Below are 22,389 nucleotides of genomic sequence, written 5' to 3'. Positions count from 1 at the left end.
TTACCTGTTTTTTTTTTTTTTTTTTTTTTTGGAAAATCATTTTAAGACTGACCTTTCAAAAACAGCAACTCAAAAGGCTGTAAACATTTTAGTTTGTTAGAAATATTCCTCATGTTAAGAAAGCTTGTAGATATTCCTTTCTTATTTCTGATTATTTTTACTTCAAATATATTCAAAGTCTGCAATTGTTTTCCATGTCTAGCATCTGTAGCTTTAGTAGAAAGTCAGCAGAGAGGACATATTTGTGTGTTATATACTCCTGTTTATTATTAGGGTAGAAGTAAATGAACTGAACTTTGAAGGCTGGCTCCATGCACATGTAGCTAAATCCCTGACTGCAGTCTCAATTACCCAAGTTTGATTAGCAGGGTTTAGTACTGGAGCTGACAGATATGGGCTGATATGGACTTACCCATCTTGGGAGAAGATGGCAGATAGCTTTATTGTTAAAAATCTTTCTGATGGAATATGGGGGTGGTCTATCAACCAGCAGTGTGGACAGACACAGGCTCTCAGCACAACAGTGCTTCTGTCAGTTATTGGAACACAAAGCTAAAGACTGTTATTGTAGAACTGATGTAACAATATGTTTACTGCTAAAAATGAGCAGAATGTAAAGTAAAAACCCTAATAGACAGCGAGAAAGAACCTACATCAAAATCACCCTCTGTGTTTCATGTAAATTAGAGCACTCGAGTCCTAGGTTCCCATCTCCATGGGGCAGCCCTGGTCCTGTGTATAAGCCCAGTTTGTGATCTAGGTGAGAAAAAAGAGTTAAGTTTTAGCTAATGGTCAGATCAGAGTGGAATCCCACAAACTGTAACAAATATTCTCATCTACAACTTTGCTGCTTTTCTCATTCTCTAAAAATGTAAATTCATGTACGCCAAGGACCACACGCTCTGCTGAAAACTGACCACAATAAAAAGCATGACTTTAACATTTGTGGTAATTCTTGCCATTTGGACTGTCATTGGCATTGCATTATTATTACTATTATTATTATTATTATTATTATTATGATTATTTAATTTATGTTTCACGGGCTCTTATTTCCACTCTTTACTGGAGCCATTTACAAACTACTTTTCAGATACATATTAAAATGATGCCTACACTGTACTCCAGTGCATGGGTTGCTAGTAGCACTAAATACAGCCTGAGCCAAACTGCTCCATGCCTCAAACTTGTACCAGGAGCCAGAATAGTCCCCCCTGCAGAAACCTTTGTCTGTGGTGCTTTACTAGGACTCAAATGAAAATCTTCGACTTCTGGACACCCCAGCTCTGTGCCCTAAACTAGGCAGCTTCCTCACTAGCTCCAGACATGTCTAATACCCAAACTAGAGCAATGGCAACTGATGCTTTCCTGCCAATTCCAGTTATCACATTTACTGGCAGTGCATAAACCCAAGCAATGTCAACCACAGTTGCGTATGTGTATTATCTTATTGTGAAGGCCATGCAAGTCCAGATAATGGAATTATACTTACTTCACTATAGTAGACAGCAGACCATTAGTCATACATCTGAAAAACAATAAGGGTGTATTATCCCTCATACATATAAATCATATCAGCACCACTATCTAAAGTATTGTAAGTGAGAGTGAATATAATAAAAAGTGTAACAACAGTAAAATGTCTGGAATATCCTGTATTAGAACCCAGGACCATGTGTATGGCAGTCCTACACTTACATCTGCTGCCACAAGAATGTTGAATAACATTTGCTTATTTTACAGTTCATTGCTATAAACTGCACTGTGACAACAGTAAAAAGAGGATGCATATGCTGCACTAAAACCCATGACCATCTGTAACCAAACCCTACACTTACATCTGCTGCTACAGGACTAGTGGTATGACATTTCTATAATTTCCTACTCATTCTTAAGTTCTCTGTGTTAACTGCTGTGCAGCACTGCTTGGCACTTAGCATGTCTGCGCAGTGGCCAACAGAATTAATTAAATGCATCCATCTTCAGATATTGGCTGTCTGCATCTTGTCTGCAAGTACTCGATGACTGCAGGTGTGGGGGAACCTTGCTAACCATTGAGCAACGCCGCTAAGCAGAGTTGCACAATGGAAAGCAAAAATTGCAACAATATATCATTTGTTACCTGTGCACTTTTACAGAAGCCTGTCTGCAGGTGTTCTGAAAGTGTTGTGTCTGCTTCCTACATGGCCACTAGTTCAGGTTTGCTCACTAAGCGTCGCGCAAATGAGATAAGTACAACCAAACCTGAGATTCATTTTCTCTGTTTCCCTTGTTTGCGCTAAGCCACGCACCATGCAAACACTGGCCAAAAAAATAAATAAAGGGAAAGGTAGTTGAAATGAAGAAAAAAATGGTTGAAATGAAGAAAAGCAATCTATGAAATAAACATTACGAAATGTTTGTTAGCACACATGAAATATTTCTACATAGGTCTGGATTAGAACTCTCACTTCAATGAACCTTCAGAACACAGTAAGGGTGCCTTATCACTCTTTGCCACACAAACAGCTTTGGAGTAGGGAACAGAAATCATACTGCATACAATAAACTGCAACACCATCCACAGTGCTAAGAAACCACATAACAATTACTTGTACATATATTAATTTCAGATGTAGTACACTGAGTGATCACACAACCATGGCGCAATGGTGCAGAGGTAGCATTGTCACCTCACAGCAAGAGGTTCTCCAGTTTGATTCTCAGCTGGGGTACCTTCTGTGTGGAGTCTGCATGTCCTCCCTGAGTTCGTGTGGGTTTCCTCCGGGTACTCTGGTTTCCTCCCACAATTCAACGGCATGCATCTGAAGAATTTCTCCCTGTGTCTTCACAGAAAATTGGCTTCATTCCAAGTCGGACATTTCCAGTAAACAAATGTTAAATGAATAAAAATAATAATAAATAAATAATGTATGTGACTATTGCTTGCAAAAATGCAGCTCTGTCTTACCTTTTTTTGTTTGTTGCTCATTCTTGTCTTATATGACAAGCAATCTGAGACACGCAGTCTGTAAGGCATTCTACATCCTTGCCCTTTAAATGTGGGAGGATATTAAATTGCAGAAATACACAGTTGTCAACACATGAAGGAAGGGGAGGTTGGATGTTGATGAACAGATCCTGTGAATTGTATGCTGCCTACTTACATTTCCAACCTTGATAAAATTATTCCTATGCACTTTGTAAGTCTAAGCTGACACATCCACAGGAGGCATGGCAGTTTGCATTGCTTTTCTCTGCCAGTAATCATTCACAGTTGCAATCCATTATCAACAAACACTGAGGGAGTGCTTGTACTATGTTTACATCTGTTACATAGAGCCAAGCATTTGGGATTCAGCAAGTCTAATAAGTTCACACCTCATTTGCATCTTGTGCTTACAGCTCTGAATCTACACCATAAAAGGCAACTGTGTAGCTAGGGAACCTGAAGGAGAGGATACTTGTTTATGTGGAGAACAGAGAAGAGGCTATTAGTCTGGGATATATCTGCACAGAAAACCACTGAACTTGAAAATGTATGCTTGCATTTTTCTGCTATATACTGCAGATGCTAAAATGTTATATATATATATATATATATATATATATATATATATATATATATATATATATATATATATATATATATATATATATATATACATATATATATATATATATATATATATATATATATATATATGGGTCTACTTTGAATAACCGAACCGCCACTTCACTGACACCCAGAAGATCGAGACGGAACGACCGAACAGGTAGGTGATCGAAAAGGCGATATTCCAACAGCCGAAAGACCGACAACGGCAATGTGTGAGCGCGATCCGGTAAGTGTGCGATAGTGCTGGATTTAGGATTGGGGAGCGGACAGGTAAGTGTACGAAAGTGAGGGATTTTAGGTTAGGGTGTGGGAAAGGTGAGTGTGTGGTAGTGTCGGACTTAGGGTTCTGGTAAGGTAAGTGTGTGATAGTGACGTAGTGTAGTGTAGGGAAGGGTTGAGTGTGTTAGGGTTAGTATACGGGTGGAGTGAGTGTGCGATAGTGACGGGCTTAATGATTTAGGGTGGGTTAAGTGAGTTAGGGTTAGGGTACAGGTAGGGTAAGTGTGCGATAGTGACGGTGTTGAGGTTTAGGGGTGGGTTAAGTGAGTTTGGGTTAGGGTGCGGGCTGGGTAAGTGTGCGGTAGTGTCGGACGTTAGGGTTAGGGTTTAGGTTAAGGTTAGTGGATATGTTATTGTGTGCAATGTATAGTTTACGTTTTTTGTGTCAGTGTAATGGTGTTCGGTTATTTGAGTTGTTGGTGTTTGTCGGTGTTGTGTGTTTTCGGTTGTTTGGGGTCGGTAAATTGTGTGTCGGTGAATCGGAAGTTCGGTTATACAAAGTAGACCCATATATATATATATATATATATATATATATATATATATATATATATATACACACACCCACACACACACACACATATACATAAAATATAAATATATATATATATATATAGAGAGAGAGAGAGAGAGAGAGAGAGAGATCAATTAGCAAATGCTACTGTTATCTGTATGCATTACTTAGAAGTGTACTGATGGCATGGGCATATTGATCAGGGTATTTCACAGGTATAGATGATTGGCAATAGCTTAAAATGGAATGTTCTGTGTTAAATCTGTACCCATGTTTCAGGGATGGTTCATTTGATAGCACTTTTAGCACTTCACTAATGGTTTGCTAACAAAATGTATCATTTCCTGTACTTTTGCTGGGTGGGGGGAGAAAAGCTGCATTTTTGTTTTGGCACAAACAAGGATATGTTGTTATTGTTACTCTCCCTTGTTTTGCATCCACTCTTGCTTTGTGTGTGAAAGTAAACAAAAATCCAGTACCACAGAGCCAAGGAGAACTTTAGATTAACGCTCTTTATTTGAAGATCAACGTTTTCGCCTCCGCTATGCGGAAGCTTCCTCAGAAAGGCAAACAATGAAATTTAAAAACCACACGTTTTAAATCAGTAACCCATGATGTCACTTCCTTGTATGCTTTGTAAACAAGGTAATCAAACAGAAATAAAAAGTGTCGCTAAAATGGATAAATTACAATGTATTTTACATAAATGTATTAACTTGCCTAATAAAAGAAGTTACTATAACCATTAAAAGGTTATATTGGGTAGTTCCTTCACCATCAGGGATAGGAAATATACCATTACTTCAAAGATTAATTGTACTACTAAATCTGTGGTTTACGCTGCTTTTTGCATCTGCTGTCCCTGTTTTTATATAGGGAAAACAGATCGCAAATTCAGCGACCGCATCTATCAGCATCTTTACGCCATAAAAAACAAAAAGATGGACAATGCTTTGTGCAAACACATCCTTAATAATATGGGACATAGTTTTCAATTTATGGGGATTGAACATGTCTCTGTGGGTGTCAGGGGTGGACCTCAATCTCTGGTCTTAGAGATGAGGGAATTAGAGTGGCAGATTGGCCTTGATGCCTTCTCTTACCCTGGCCTAAATGAATGTTGTAACATCTCCTCTATCTTAAGATATAAAAGCTATATGAGATGACATGGATCTATTTTTAAGTAATGGCTTTCCTTTCAACAACTTGGATTGGCCATTAAATTTTAATGTGGAGTGTTTAGAGTGTTTTTTAGTTTACATTCTCATGTATTTATGGGAACGAAATGTTATGTCTTAATAAATCTTTTAATGGTTATAGTAACTTCTTTTATTAGGCAAGTTAATACATTTATGTAAAATACATTGTAATTTATCCATTTTAGCGACACTTTTTATTTCTGTTTGATTACCTTGTTTACAAAGCATACAAGGAAGTGACATCATGGGTTACTGATTTAAAACGTGTGGTTTTTAAATTTCATTGTTTGCCTTTCTGAGGAAGCTTCCGCATAGCGGAGGCGAAAACGTTGATCTTCAAATAAAGAGCGTTAATCTAAAGTTCTCCTTGGCTCTGTGGTACTGGATTTTTGTTTGTTTCGCCTTTCCTGTCTTGTTTTTCATCATTGTGTGTGAATGTAATATGCTACAACCACGCAATTTCTGTTGTTAATATTTCAAATATCTACACTGTTTTGTGTTTCTCCAGTGGGTACTAATGAAATGCTACCTTTTCTCTTTTATCTGGTAACAGTTATTTTTTAATTGTGTGATACTTGCGTGTATTATCCTTTTGTTGTGGTATAGGACAACTAGGACCATGGCTCCCAGGCATCTTAATCACCAAAAAACACCCTTCATTGACTATGAGAATCAGGTCATTGTGGAAGCTTTCAGGTGATGTGGTGCCTTTCTGCTTGAGAGGAGGAGTGGAGATATGTCAGGCAGAATGCAAATTTGGCAGCAGATAGTTGCAGATGTGAATGCAGTAGGTGGTCATAGCAGGACATATGATCAGGTGTGCCATAAGGTCACTGACATGATCTCATCTGCATGGAGGAGAGAATCTGCAGTGGTCCATGATTGGATGGATACGGGGGGCTGCTACAGACCCACCACTAACAGCAAATGAAGAGTTACTATCCACTGTCAGAGATCCAGACAGCTCCCAGCTAAGTGCAGAACAGCATGTTTTTGACATTGGTGCTACTATTTCAGGGACAGCAAGCATGTGCCTAGTGAAGATTCCAGGTAGGCTTATGTATCTCATTTGTTAAATACTCTTGTATAGTAAAATATTTACATCAATACATTATTGTTTTGGAGGGATTGTAGATTGATGCAGTTTACAACATATTCTGACTTGATTACACATGGGGCTTGTTGAAAGTATAGTTAATGGACATATAAAGGGAAAAAATGTACCCCCTGTGTTACTGTTAATTGTGGTGATGTTGTCCTTACCTTTTGCTAAACTTCTTCCAACTGAAGCATAGGGAGCCTACAATCATCTGCACATGGTAAAACAAATATTTTATGTCAGTAGTGATGAGCAGTTCAAAGAAATATTTAGTTTGTGATGTTGTCAGGACTGTTGTGTATATTGCTATACTGTCTGTAATAGTGTTAGTTTGTTAGCATATACTAGACTATAGTAGTGTAGATATTAATTTTTTTCTTGTGTTTATTGCTTATTATCACAGGTAATTCTGACAGTGAAAGTGTGGGACTTCTACCTCCTGATGTCAGAGTATCATCAGACTCTGATGATGGTGATGGCCAAACAGAGGCACAGTCAGGGGGTGGTGCAGAGGTTGAATTTGACACTGAGGTTGACATACAGCCATCTTCAGTAGTTCCACTGGACACAGCCAGTAAGCCTTGGCTTACCCATTCCATTGTGCCCACAGATACTGGACAGGTGAAGGATGAGACAATCGATCAGGGAAGTGAAGTTACCATGGCTTCAGTGCCTGTTGACTCTGGCATTAGCCAAAGTGTGCATGAGGTGCCATGCAGGAGAGTTGGTAGGGGAGCTTGGAGGAGGCCTGCTCTCCATCCTGCACCTGATCCAGCTGTCTCTTCCCATGCCATTCAACGTATGTTTAGGACTGTCATGGAGGCACATGCATGTTCCCATACGTTCTCCAGAGAAATGCTTAGGGTTGTAGATGCATCACAGTTTAACATGTGTGACTGCCTCCACCATGTTGCCAATTCAATGGATCAGATGAATGATGCATTGGAACGGGTGGCATCTGTGAAGGAACATCTGCTGGGAGAGAGATGGCATCCTAATAGGTGTAGGTTAGCTATATAATCTGGTGTTACCCAATTTGGCCATGCTCAATCATGCTCCCATACTGTTAGCACTTCCACTGCTCCATCAGTGGTTGAGCTGTCCACACCCAGATGTGGCAGACAATAGGGTCATGGTCCTGGGTGTTCTCATGAGGGAAGCTCATCCAACAGACATTAGTCATGTTCAGATAGCAGCAGTGCATCTGACTCTGCGCATGGACATACCAGTGCAACTCCTAGCAGAGCCAGTTCTCATGATTGGGTACTACAGTGATGAACTGCTACCTCTACTATACACATCTCACAGCTATCCAACATATCAAGATGTAGAGCTAGCACAGAGCTTGGCTGTGTTCATACAGACACCCACACACCAATTTCACCTGGACAACCCATACAAACACACACACACAACAGTTACATGGCTCAGCCATGAAGCTAAAAATTCATTTTGTCTCACTGGCCATTTGTTACTTTATCTGAATGTCTGCCTGCTTCTCTTTCTTACTTACACACACTCACTGATCTTTTGTGTCAGCCTAGGCTTCCTGCCCCGCCCCACACAAAACACCCTGTGCAAGTCATGATAACTGTGCCATATCCCTGTTTTCTATCTTTTGGATTCAGGGATACATAAGTTTGTGTCTAATGCACAGGGTACATAGCTGACTAAGTGCTTATTATAGCTGCATTTGTGATGTTGAGTTGGTAATTGTACCTTTGATATATATTGGTCTTAGAAAGTTAGACAGTTGATAGCGTCAAACTTTCTTTGCATCAATATTGTTAATGTGCTTGTGTGGGATGTGAAGTCTGAAACTGAAATGTGTATCATTACTTTCTAACTTCTCCTTTAATGATTTTCCAGTACAAATGTATGGTGCTAAACTGGGGGCATTCAGTGACCATCAGTACTTTTGAGAGGTATGACTGTGTAAATCTTTGATGCTTGAGCCCTACTACGTAATAATAGACACATATAAGTTAAATAAGTCTCTGCTGTCACATGTTAAGTCATTTCTGTACAAATCACCCACCTTTTACATGCCTACATTACCAAGTAACAACATGCAAGGATATGCCATTCATTCATATTATTGCACAACACACTCCAGGTTCAACATTTACCTTGTAAATCTAGCAGTTGCAACAGTTTTACTTCAGGGTTGAGTCTGTCTGATGCTAGGAGTATTGTTAAACTACTGGCAGTACTGCACAAAACGTATCCAACGAACACACTATTAAATGCCAAAGTTTAATGCAAAGCTTTTGGGTTAACCATCCTTCATCAGTACATCACTGATGAAGGGTGGTTAACCCGAAAGATTTGCATTAAACTTTGGCGTTTAATAGTGTGTTCGTTTGATGCTAGTAGTACACAGCCATTACATAGGTAGGTAAAGGTTGTGAGTGTTGCCTGGCATTAATGTTACTATATGTATGTGCATAGAATGAAGGTTTTAACCCCTTAAGTGGTGAGTGAGTGCATTATGTGTTTTCTCTTAGCCAATGTGAGGGCATATTGAGAATGCCTATGTCTGTCTACACACACAGCAGCTGCTGGTTCCCCCTCTAACTCCTCACCTGCATGTAGCTGTATTGATGTTGCCTTTGGTGGTGGGATGTATGCCGCTTCCACTTGTTAATCCTGCTGAAGCTGTTTTCTCAGGATGATGTTGTGCAGCATGGTACATACTGTGAGTATTTCAGTACATATGCTTGGATTATACTGCAGGGCTCCCCCAAATGTATCTAGGCACCAGAGCTGTGACTTCAGCAGTCCAAACACATGCTCTATGATATTTCTCATTTGAGCATGTACCTCATTATGGTTCTTCAGCAGGTGTGTGCATTTTTGCTGGGTATCATCAGCCACGGTTCCAGTGCATAACCTGCATCCCCCAGTAAATGACCCTGGGGCATATCCCTTAGTGAACATCTGATACATTTGGGAGGTGTGCCAGATATGTGAGTCATGGTAACTGCCTGGGTTGCCAGCACACACATTCAAGAGGATTCTCTTGGCATTACACATGACTTGGCAGTTAATAGAGTAGAAGCCCTTTCTATTTTTGCAGAGTTTCCCCTGTTCCCCAGGTGGCACTTTTATTTCTATATGTGTATAATCAATGGCACCTAGTACTTCAGGGTAGTGTGCTACAGGGTAGAACTGCATATTTCTGGCCCTGTCCTCAGATGTACAGGAAAAATATATGTGGTCACTGGCATGTTGGAGCACAGCATTCAGGAACTTATGGAGAATCCTGGATGCTAATGCCTGTGACCCTCCAGCATGTCCCCTGTTAATCTCTGAAAGGCACCTGTAGCTAAAATTCTAAGTGCTACACATACCTTTGTCTCCACTGGTCTGGATTCTCCTTGGTTTGCCCTGCCTCTGAGTTAAGGATGACAGAGGTTGCAGAGTTCCTGTAGTGTGTCTCTATCCATCCTGTAGCACTCTACAATTTCTACCTCATATAGATTGTGATAAGTTAAATGAGGGTCTGAAACCTCTTCTTCTTGGCTTTGGTCTATTAGCAGCTGCAGCAGCATAGATTTCAGCTTGTTACACGTGCACATGAATTAAAGTAACATTGTATCTGCATAGACTCCTTTCCATGGCTGTATTCCAATAGGTTTTGGAATGTGTACTGAGTTCACACGGTTGCTTTATAGCTTGTGCCTCCATCTTGGATTGGTTGATTAGCATACAGGTCATCTGCATATGCTGTAATTAGCATGCCACTGTGTTTATTCTGTTTGCATGGATCTACACACTATGTAGAGCTGCTTACTGAATCTAAAACTGTGCACTACCATGTGCGCATTGCACAGGGCCTCACACATGGTAGAAATGTACTGTGTAGGCTTTATTGAATCTGGTTGAGAGTCTGTAGTCATCTAGAAGAAAGATCAATCATGGCAATAGAACTAAAGGATAGCAAAAGAAAGTCATGTGGAACACAGGATGATTTGTTGCTAAATAACGCTGTAATCGAGAACTGCACAAAGGAGGAGAACCTAAGTATGGCATGAACAGATTACACAAACGCACATGACAGCATCCCACATTCATGGATAAAGGAATGTTTACAGATGTATAAGTTACATCCTACATTGATCGATTACATTACAATGACCATGAAAGAGTAGCAAACCACCTTGCAATTAAGCCACGAGAAACACATTAAGCTATTTACTTAAATTGTGGCTATCAGAAAACAAACTTGCTTAAAAATTTCTCATCCACTTTTTGTGAATGACAAAAATATATGGTTCATCAGATGAGGAGTGGAAAGTACAACTGCAAGTGGTTAAAAGATTCTCCAGTTATATAAGAATGACATTTGGTCTTGATGAATGTGCAACAGCACTGTTTAAAGCAAGAAAGCTGCAGAGAACCCAGAAAATATCAGCCTAAGACAGGGATGTGGTATAAAGGATCTTGAGCAGGAAGGAGTGTTTAAATCTTTGAGAATTGATGAAGGATCAGCAATAAAACATATACAAATGTAAATAAAACTCAGTAAGGAACACTTCAGAAGACTAAACCTAATATTAAAAATAGCCTTGACATCTAGGAACAAAGTCCAAGCTATAAACCAATTTGCTCTCCCTGTTTTAACTTACCTTTTTGGTGTGATTGACTGTCCCCAAAAGGGACTGGACCTGTTGGACAGAAAAAGAACTAAGATTATTTATTCCACTCTCTGAAGGAGGTATGGGCCTCTTCAAAACTGATTACATGTATAGATCTGTAATCGTAGGACTGCATACGTATCTGCTGACTTCATTGGATCCAAACATAGGGAACGTTTTACAACATGAGGGAAGGAAGCCTAAGATGACCTCTCTGCTTAGTTTAACAAAAGCATTCAGGTAGCAAGATGGCATGAAAACCAAACCAGAAGTAGACAAAAATCAGGCAGCAACTTAATGTGCCAAAAAAACACACAAAAGAAAGAATATAAGGAGAAAATGAAAAGGAACGACACTTGGAAAAGGCATGAATGTAGTAGGAAGTACAGAGCTCAAGAACAACCTGAAGTTGATCAGGATTTGTTGCTATAGTAGTTAAGGAGAGCTGATATGAAACCAAAGGATGAAAGCTTAATAATGGCAATTGAGGTTAGTGGGCTATGTACACATTGGTTTACAAAGTCCATTGAATATGTGGGTGAAACAGACACATGTTGGTTCTGTAGAAAAGAATTGAACAGTCACACAGCTTGTTGTTGGGTATGATACCCTCATGGCAGATGGCCTGTACACTGAAAAGCACAATAAAGTGGTGAGACTGTGGCACTGAGTATTATGGAAACACTACAATATATAAGCAGCTGAGAAGCATTGGAAACATGAACCACAAAGCATTATAAAGAATGATGAAGTGTATATCACATGGGATCACCCATTGCCAACAGTTCAAAAAAGAGATGCTAGAAATCTAAATGTAACAGTCTGTGAAAAAAGACAAATGTTGCACTAATCATTGGAATTGTTACACCAAGTGATTACAATGCTTCATGTGCACAGAGATACAAAATAAAAAAGATTTTCAAGATTTGTAGGCAGAAATGAGTAATGTGGAAGAAACATACACAGATAGTTCCAATAGTAGTAGGAGCAGTGGGTCTAATAAAAACAACCTGTAGTCGTATTTAGATATGCTACCAGTACATGTAACTCCATATGAACTGTAGAAAAAGTCGGTTCTGGGCACAGTGTGGGTGCTACAAAGAGCCCTTTTGGCTAATATCAAAGATTGAAATGATACTATGAACTTTAATTATAACCTGATGTAGGAGTGGAGTTCATATCTATCATGGTATTAAAACCCCAAGATTTGTAGAAATTAAAAAAGGTACAAATCTGCTTCACTGACAATGAAGACATCATCTGTGCTGCCACATTTTTAACTAAGCTTCAAGTCGCACCTGTCCAAACTTGAGCAATCTTATAATAAAATAGCCAATTTTGCAGTAAACTATACCAATAAAACACATCACTACATAGCCCTCAGAGAATTAAACTGGTTAAAACCAGCAAATTGAATAGGTCTTTCTCAGCTAACTACAATGCACAGACATCTCCATAAGCCTAAACATTGCTCAGTCCTTGATAACTTAATACAATATTACTCCCCCAGTAGCATTTTACACTTTAGAGAAAAATCTCTAATCACCATAACCAAGTCATCTAATGCTACAGGTGACACTATTCAAATATTCTAGTTTAACTATGGAACCAATTCCCACCATCCCACTACCACTGAAATCCATTCAGATTGTAAACTCATTAAAAACACAACTAAGACTTCACCTATCAAATCAATGGGTCTGCTCCTGTATATCTCCACAATAAATGTCACTGTTATCTTCAGACTGTCATATAATCAAACCATTTATCTTATTTCAGAATCCTGTACCCCACAACTAGTCTTCACCACATTAACATAAACTTAATGAATCAGCAGAGGCCAGCTATGTGACAACATTACATTACATGAATGCGAAGTCAGTGACTGAGCAAATAACAGTCCTCTGAATAACATTACAGCACATTAACATGAAGTCAATGACTGAGCAAAGGACATTTCTTTGACCAACATTGCATCATATTATGAAGGGAATGACTGAGCAGAGGACAGCCCTGTGACAACATTATAGCACGTGAACATGAAGTCAATGACTGAGCAAAGGACAGTCCTATGACAATGTTACACCACATTAACATGAAGTCAATGACTGAGCAAAGGAAAGTCCTGTGAACGACATTACAGGACATTAACATGGAGTCAATGACTGAGCAAATAGCAGTCCTGTGAACAACATTACAGCACATTAACATGAAGTCAGTGACTATCCACAGTCCCAGGAAACAATGGTGTTTCCTTATTGATTAGAATATGTGCAGAGGCTTACATAAATCAGTGCATATTTACACTAGCTGCAGAAAAATGAGCATCTGTGTGAACTGTAACGTAGGCCAATGAAGCCATACTTAAATGTTGCTATATAAATCATCAGTCCCATGATGTACACATGAATGGTACATTAGCAGTCTATGCGTATGTTAAGGAGGACCCATATATAGCAGCCAGAGTTAGATGGTACAATATGGCACCATCATCACCAATTCATGCCACACACAAAGCCAGTATGCCACTGTGTATTAAAGTTTTGTTTCTTTTCACTGAGTTGTGGCATTTTGTACTGGATGCTTTGGAGTTGCCACTCGAGGCTTGTATACCTTCACTCCATTCTTTCTGGTTACATGCCAATGTGACAGCAGGACATAGGGTCATGCAGGGCACAGTGGCAAAGAAATGCTGTGTTGCTGAACAGGCATGACACAGCAACCCACAAAACATACCCATCTCACTGTGTTATTTGTGAATTATGGGCAAAATGCTGTTTGCAAGTTGTTGTCAACCCCACATGTGGATACAGTGGAACTCCTGTATCAGCAGGATGTTAACTGCAAAAGTCATAACTGTGACATGCAGGGCTATAGTGTTTTGGGAATAAAAACAATTTGCTGCAGTGCATGAATAGGAGTATACAAACACACACACACACACGCACACACACACACACACGCACACACGCACACACGCACACACACACACACACACACACACACACACACACACACACACACAAACATGCACTCACACACACACACACACACACACACACACACACACACACACACACACACACACACACACACACACACACACAAACACGCACTCACACACACACAAACACACACACACACACACACACACACACACACACACACACACACGCACACATGTAAGGAGTAGCACATCTGCCAATGTGCAGCAATGTATATATCACAAGTGCAGAAATTAATGGGGGTGTATATCACATCATCGAAATCTCATAACGTCGAATACCTAATCATCAACCCCTTTATAATGAATGTCCTGTTCAGCAAATTATATTACATTAATTTGCCGTAGTTGGACAACATGTCCCATATCTTCACTGCAGTGCAATTTTGGAGTTTGGAGTATATTTAATTAGCAGGGTGAGAGCTTCATCAGATCTAGGTTATACGTAGTAGCAACAAGTACTATACACTTTTCTATTTTCCATATTAATATCCATGCAGATTAGAATAAAGGCTTTACTCTAGGAGCATTTAAACAGATCAGATCCAATGACTGGGATGGGTCTATATTACAACCGCAAAAGTCTGAAACATCGAATACGGAATCATCAGCACATATTACCTGTACTGCGACTACACCGAACACCCTAAACCGCAAAATTCAAAATCCCGAACCACCATAGCTGTCTAACCCCACCACGCACTACATACTACCTACCCAAACAAAATAAGTAAACCACATGCATACACTATGTACTGCGGTGGTGGTGCTGCAGTAGCGTTGTCACCTCACAGTAAGACCGGGAAAAAGCAACCCCTTTCAGAACTCATCACTGCATAGTACTAAAAAGCAGAAACTGGTTAGAACAACCCCATCAACTAACATATACACAGCTTCTTACCTCCTGTATAATTATCTGGCATCCATCTGCATGTCCAGCACTAAATAACATTCTACACAACTATGTTTCCATTCGGTCATTACAATGAAGTGTCCAAAAACTCCCGTCTGTTCACAATCTTATCAAATATGCTGGGCATTGTCTATACTTGTATCATGTTGCTAAGGGCTGGAACTCCTTACTTGGATCTATCAAGTCAATACCCTCCCTCCCATCCTCCAAAATCATTCTGAAAGACTTCGTAGCTAAAAGGTAGCTCTGTTCTTACTCAACACCAGGATAACCTATCTCCTTAAATGTTGACAAATCGCTATTCGTACGTTGCCTGTCATTATTCTCCCTTCTTCACTCACTTCCCTCCTTCTGTCAGTTTGTATCCGTTGTCTTTCTCTCTAAATATAGCATAAGCCTGCTTTTCTCTCACTCATGTTGCCATTCCTTTTTGTATTATGCTAACTTACCTTTTTAATTTCTATACAAACTGGTTAAAATTTCTCTAAATATTAAGTCATTGTCACATAACTTCTATCTTTTCTTAACCAATGCTTTCATATTATGTCTAATTTGTTATAATTAGTTAAACTGTAGATTTTTTTGTATTATTTTTGAAGATTGTAATATTATTGTTCTGGAAATGTTTTGTAAAACTTTGGAGCTTTTCTTCACAAGACCTTTACAGAAAACCTACACATGTGCATCTACTTCCAAATATGTGTTCTGGAGCCTTTCTTCCTGGGCCTCCGCTGAAAATTAGCTCTGCCCAGTCGGACTTTCCCATTAAACAAATGTTAAATAAATAAATACTTCTACATGCTAACAGCATGCACCCCAAAATCATTAAGAAAAATGTCATAAAATCACAGAGAATGATTTCTCACCAACCTAGATCAACTGCAACGAGATGTTCTAGAAACAGGATACAATGACAATTTGATGGCCAACATACTGGGACCCATAAACCTCTTCAAACAAAATAATGATCCAGCTCTGCTGGAACATACCCCCTCCCTGAAGGAAACTGTCACATGCCATGCAACCACACCTCTCAACTGTCCAGATTTTTGCCAAATGTCCAGATTTTTGCCTCATATATTTGGTCTGCTCCTCATAAAATTTGTGTTTTTCTAGCAAATCAATGAAGATTGAAGCCATTAAATGAGAAATAACGACATGCATTTGAGTTTCAGACTTCATATCCTTCAGAAAATACATAACAATACCAAACCTGTTACTATAGCAAGTATCTTAGCTTATAGCAGCAATATTTATTTATTTATTTATTTAACATTTGTTTACCGGGAAAGTCCGACTTGGAACTAAAACAATTTTCAGCGGAGGCCCGGGGAGAATTGCCCCAGAATCCACATTCAGAATATTTAAAAACTGTCTCTATTTCGGCTTTTGTCCCCCCATTATTTTTTGCTTTGTCCAGATTTCTTGCTGTGAGAGGTTGAGAGGAAATGACAAATATAACAGAAGTATAATCCTTACATATTCTAAGGATTCAGATGCAATAAAAAGAAAAATGGCCAAAAACTGGGTCACATTATGGGGGAACCAATCTGTCAGTCAGGTTCCGGACCCACAGTCATCATTCACTTATTGAACAGGTAGAAATATTAGAAGTTGGGTAGAAAATGAAAAATAAATTAATGCACCCACAGAGATACCGGTGGGAACTTTTCCTTGTAACCCTAAGTCTGCAGATGCTGTGCATTTATGAGCCAAAATAATTATTTTATGTGTCCAAACTCAAAAAAGAAATACCTCCAAATGAACAGGTATAACTGCAGTATTAACTTTGTGATATACCAGGCAAGTTGTACAAAATGTAAACCGTTCTACGTACGAATAAATATTACCTCTCTCAAAATAAGAGTGACCAAACACCTCTCAGCCAGCAGGTTTAAGGATTTTAACAACCCGCTATCTAGACATGCTCAGGTCTGCAGCAAATATAAAAAGTTGTTTTTATGTCATTGACAGAATCAGAGCAGGACCATTACAGGGCAATCTGAACACAATGTTAGAGAAAAACAAGGACTGAATGGCAGATTCAACTTAAAGCTTACTGGAAGCCCATACTCAATCAGACATGCTCCATTAAGAGCATACTCGAGTTAAAGGAACAGGAACATAGCAACTTTTACGAAAACACAACAACACAAGTATTTTCTTTCCTTTTGTTATAACTATAGTATTTCATGTCTATGCTTGAGTTTAATTTTCATTTTTTGTCTTCAGTACTAGATGTTTATTTTATTTGTATATCAAGTTTAATTCATATTAGTGATCATTACTTTTACTTCCAATATAACTCTTTTATTTGTATTTAATATCTGAGGATTAATTAAATGTCAAGTTGAACTGTTCATATTATGATTTGTGATCAGTGGTATGAACTGCCAGGCTGATACATTCCAGCTTAATGAAATCTGAGGGAGCCCCTCACTTTATTAACAGAAACAGGTGAAAAATATTTTAAAATAATCATTTTATGGTGAACACAATCTTAGACATGTATTAACACAACTGCATGTACATTCACCGTCTTTTATGTAGATGTATGTGTGTATGTGTCTATTTATGTGTATTTATGGATATATCTGTGTGTGTGTGTGTGTGTGTGTGTGTGAATGTATATATATATATATATATATATATATATATATATATATATATATATATATATATATATATATGAGTTCACTACATAATCTCAAAATTTTGGAATATCGAATTTCAAAATCCCGAGACTATTTAGCCGAAACCCCTAAATGCCGAAAGACCAGAAGCGTGAAATTCAAAATCCCAAATGTACAACACACATACAGCACACACAGGTTTATATTAGGAAAGTGAAAAGACATTTATGTGAATATGTAAATGTCGAACCATATATCGCGAAGTGGACTTAGAGCGAAAGTCGAAAATGGAAATATCGAATTTCCATGGTTGAGACAAACCAAAAAACAAACTGATAATTCAAAAATCCGACTAATAACTGTAAGCCAAGGAACTTGTAAATAAAATACAAATTTATTCTTATCGAATGAAGCGCTTTTCATTGGCACAAATGTGTCAACTTCTTCAGATTCAAAACAGTTTTGTGAAATACACACACCACTTAAAACAACTTCCTCTTGTCATGTGATCAGCATCAGCTGGTGCTGCTATTCAAGAGCCTGCTCATATTTAAAGTGATATTACATATAAAAAGCAGTACAACGTTCAACAGACTGATAAAACCTAATCTAAGCTAAGCAGATTAACTACCCTTAGCAGTCAATATCGACTGCTTAATAATAAAGAATAAATCAATTAGTGTTACAGTTAAAGAAGTTAAACTTATGGCAATCCTGGTTGAATGACAATCCTAAGAAGTCAGAAATTGTCAACTAACAACTCAGAGAGGATTGGTTCTATGCTGTCAGTTAACTCAATTTTACAATACAAGTAAAAGTGTTAAAATACATTAATAACCAATATGTTTATACAAATTGTACTTAAAAAATGCTGACAAGCGACTATCTCAAGAAGTCAGAAATTGACCATTGGTCAAGGCCATTTTTTTAGAGTACAAATATTTAAGGTTTATAAGAGGTTTGATGTTTATAAAAAACTATTAAGGGCTTGCCTACTGAGACTGTGGCAGACACCAGGATCACATAGCAAACATAGGATTGATCTTTAACAAGGAATTTGTGTGAGACAGGGCGACAGAACAGAGGCAGCAAATGGGAATCAGCGGGGTCCCTATCAGTTCATTGAAAAATCAGTTCATCGAATGGCATTTTCAGCGCAATTACATTGAACTGTTCATACTGAGATCGCAGTACAGTGAGGATCAGGAAATTTGCCCTTTCCCCACTGTAGTGCGATCTCAGAGTTGGTATATATACTTAGCAGGGGTGTGGGGGGCACATTCCCCCACATGAGGGGACATTGATGACTGGCATTTTCGTTTAAATTCCGCTTGTTGAAGTGATGGTTTAATGTAGTGATATAGACCCGAATCAGCTACTCTGGAGGTATATTGGTTCTTGGGATAAGAAATAAAGCAGAGAAGAAACTCCAGAAAATGATAATGGAGTTGAAATGTGTTTCTTATGGAGGACGATTGGATTATGCCCCTGGAAGCCAAAGGGGAAATGAAATTATGATGCACACCGCAGACAGTCATGAGGAAGTGTTGGAAGACCCTGCTTGTGCTGGATAAGGAAAAATGTTGTAAGTATTCTGCATCACTGTGGATCACTATATAACACAATCTATTGATATCACGTTAATACCTATGCTTGGGCACAGTGCTGTTTTTTTTCTTCCTTATTAAATTAAACTTTTGAAACTTGAAGAACTGCTTAAGGCTATTTTTATCTGAAATAACTGAAACACTAGCACAAATGAATCACAAATGGACATTGAATGCAAATGTATTGGACATTTAGCAATACCATGTGTTAAGTGGAGAAGCTTTTAGATTTGATTAGCAGACTTTTATTACACTTTGCTATAAAGGTAGGTGTTTTCATGAGTTTTAGGTGTCGCTTGTCCAGTCAGGATAAAATAGACAAAAAGTTGTGTCTACAGTAGTATTTATTTTATTTTATTTATTTATTTATTATTTATTTTACATTTGTTTACCGGGCTAGTCTAACTGGATACATGTCCATTTTCAGTAGAGGCCCGGGGAGAAAAGCTCCTAGGTAAATACAGCTAAATTAACAAATTTCTGTGAGTCAAGCATATAAACAAAATCAATACAAAAAATAAAAGCAAAAACAGACTGATTTACAGGATAAATTTTAACAATTCAAAGTAAATTGTCAGTATAGAATTCAATCTTAACAGTAGATGCAGTTCATATGGCAGAACTAAAAAAACAAAAACATATATATTTTTTTTTTTTTTTTTTTCCTGAAGGAAAAGAAGGGGAAGATCAGAGTTTAGGGTGACTATAGAGCTAGTCAGGTTTGGAACAGTAACATAGCCAGTGAGATTTGAGATATACTTTCAGATTGTTTTTGAAAATGGATAGTGAGGGAAGTGTAGAAATGTCATTTGGTAGAAGATTCCAGGCTTTCCCTACTGTATTAGAAAAAAGAGAGTCACCGGCCTTGTTGTTTGTTTTGGTAGAACTAGCTAAGAGTTTATGTGAAGACCTAAGGGAATCTAGGTTCTTGTAGGGAGTGATTAGTGTGGATAGAGCTGGTGTTTTGGATGGTGTGTAAAGGGTTTTGTGAGCTATAGTTAGTTGATGGAATTTGATTAGGTTCTGTAGTTCAAGCCAGCCTAGCTGTTTTAAATTGAGGCAATGAGGGGTTGAAATGGGTTTCCTGTGGCAAATCTGGCGATGTTATTATAGGACCTTTCCAGTTTGCTGAGGTTGTGTTTAGATAGTTTAGTAAAGATGGGTGAGGCATATAGAAGAGGAGATATTAGATGTGTGTGTGCTATTATTGTACGAGCAGAGGGTAGGAGAAAAGATTTAATCTGATACAGGGAGCCCAATTTTTATTAACTGATTTTATAGTATTGTTTATATGTATATCGAAGTTTAGTTTATTGTCGATGGTGACTCCTAGTAGTTTAGTGGTAGCTTCAGGGGATATGATAGTCTTGTTGATAGAAGTGACTGTGAAATCCAATGGGGAGAATTTGCTGGTGGGAGAGAATAGAAGGAGTTTAGTCTTTTTGGGGTTTAAGAGAAGGCATCTGTGAGTAAACCATTTCTCTACTGTGTTGAACACTTGTTGGGTAAGGTATAGGAGGTCTGAAGAGGATGAGGCTGAGCATATAAGTGTAGAATCATCTGCATATTGTATACATGAGGCTTGAGGGATGGCTAGGTGGAGGTCATTGATGAAAATGGAAAAAAGAAGAGGTCCAAGGATGGATCCTTGGGGGACACCGAGGTTGACTGGTAAGTGGGTAGAGAGGGACTTGTGCCATAGTACTGTCTGCTGTCTATTGTCAAGGTAGGACTGAAACCAGTAGTAGTAGTAATGAAATCATTTTATATTGCACAACTTATAAACAAAGGTATGGCATCTAAGTTCAAGGAAGTCATTGTTCCACTATATTCGGCATTCATCATACCCATCATTGAGTACAATGCTCCCTTTGGTATGTACCTAACCAGGCATATCCAACAACTAGAACGTCCACAGAGGTTCCTCACTAAAACAATAATATGTCCTATGCAGACCACTTCAAGATCCTATCTCTGTATTTTGTCTTCTACAGGCTTTTGAGGGGAGATCTATGCCTGGCATATAGGGCATTGTCAGACCCCATTCTGACAGATCTCTTGCATATCCACAAAACAAACAACACCAGAATTACCCGTTCTAAAGACTTAAACCTTGCCTGTGATATAAATAGGTCCTGCTGGAGAGATAGGTATGTATCCCAGAGACTACAGTGTCTATGGAACAGGGTCCCCATCCATGTGAATCAGAGTTCCTCTCTAACCCAATTCAAGTGCAACTTGGACAATAGGATGCAAAACCAGAAATTCATCCCTGGTTTGGCACCTATGTCTCTAATGGACAGAGGTAGCCTGTAAATAGTTCATCTCCCAAACCCCTGTCTACATTTATCAAGGGTATCAGAACTTGTCAGAGATTTGGGAATGCATGGCTAGGCCTAAAAAGGACCGTGTGGTCGTTAGCCTAATAAACACCTATGAACCTATGAAACTTATAAAGAGACTGAATACTACACTCATACACCTTAACAATCTGACGGTTTTCTCAAAATGGCACTGCTGCCTGCACGTGCTCTATATTTATATGCATGTGCCTTCACGTGGAAATGCTTCTTAAGTTGCAACACATGCTCTGTTCTACACTGGGTAAACCCATGATTATGCAGAGCTCTTTCTAGGATCAGGCGTTAATGTACAGAAATGGGTGTTATTAACAGTTCTGATTTTATGCATCATTATCCCAGGGTAAATAGAAAGGATGTACTGTAATTAATTACACCTATTTTTTCTCTATAGATTTGCTATGTTTAATCTAGCATTCTGCCTTTAAATAGTTCTTTGAACTAAAACAAAAACAAAGCTTTGATGAAACATTCAGTTTTTTGTTCAGTTTACAAAAGCTCATCCTTTTTGTGGATGTAGCCTGAGAACTACTTGGATGAAGA

Source organism: Protopterus annectens, chromosome 5.part1 (genome assembly GCF_019279795.1).
Source record: "Protopterus annectens isolate FY-2018-M chromosome 5.part1, PAN1.0, whole genome shotgun sequence".
Lineage (NCBI taxonomy): Eukaryota > Metazoa > Chordata > Ceratodontiformes > Protopteridae > Protopterus > Protopterus annectens.
This window is presented reverse-complemented; position numbering follows the sequence as displayed.